This window comes from Myotis lucifugus, unplaced genomic scaffold, assembly GCF_000147115.1.
Source record: "Myotis lucifugus unplaced genomic scaffold, Myoluc2.0 scaffold_2, whole genome shotgun sequence".
Lineage (NCBI taxonomy): Eukaryota > Metazoa > Chordata > Mammalia > Chiroptera > Vespertilionidae > Myotis > Myotis lucifugus.
The window spans coordinates 26846465-26846725 of NW_005871050.1; positions in this window are offsets into that span (position 1 = coordinate 26846465).

A 261-nucleotide genomic window follows, 5' to 3' on the forward strand; every position below is an offset into this window, starting at 1 on the left:
CCACAGACACACAGGGCGGTCCTGTGATGCCCAGGATGCCAGTTGATCCTCCCAAGTGCACAACTTCAAACCCTCCTCCCACTGCACGGACCTGGTCCCGCCACCGTGGAGACCACAGGCGACCCTCACACCACAGGGAAGCTGCCGTGGCTTTCTCCAGCCATCCATCCATTCATCTGCCTGGTCCGACCCAGACAGGGGCTCACATCCTGGGTTGAATGCCCCCCAGGACAAGCTGGGATCTGACCGTGCCTGCGCAAG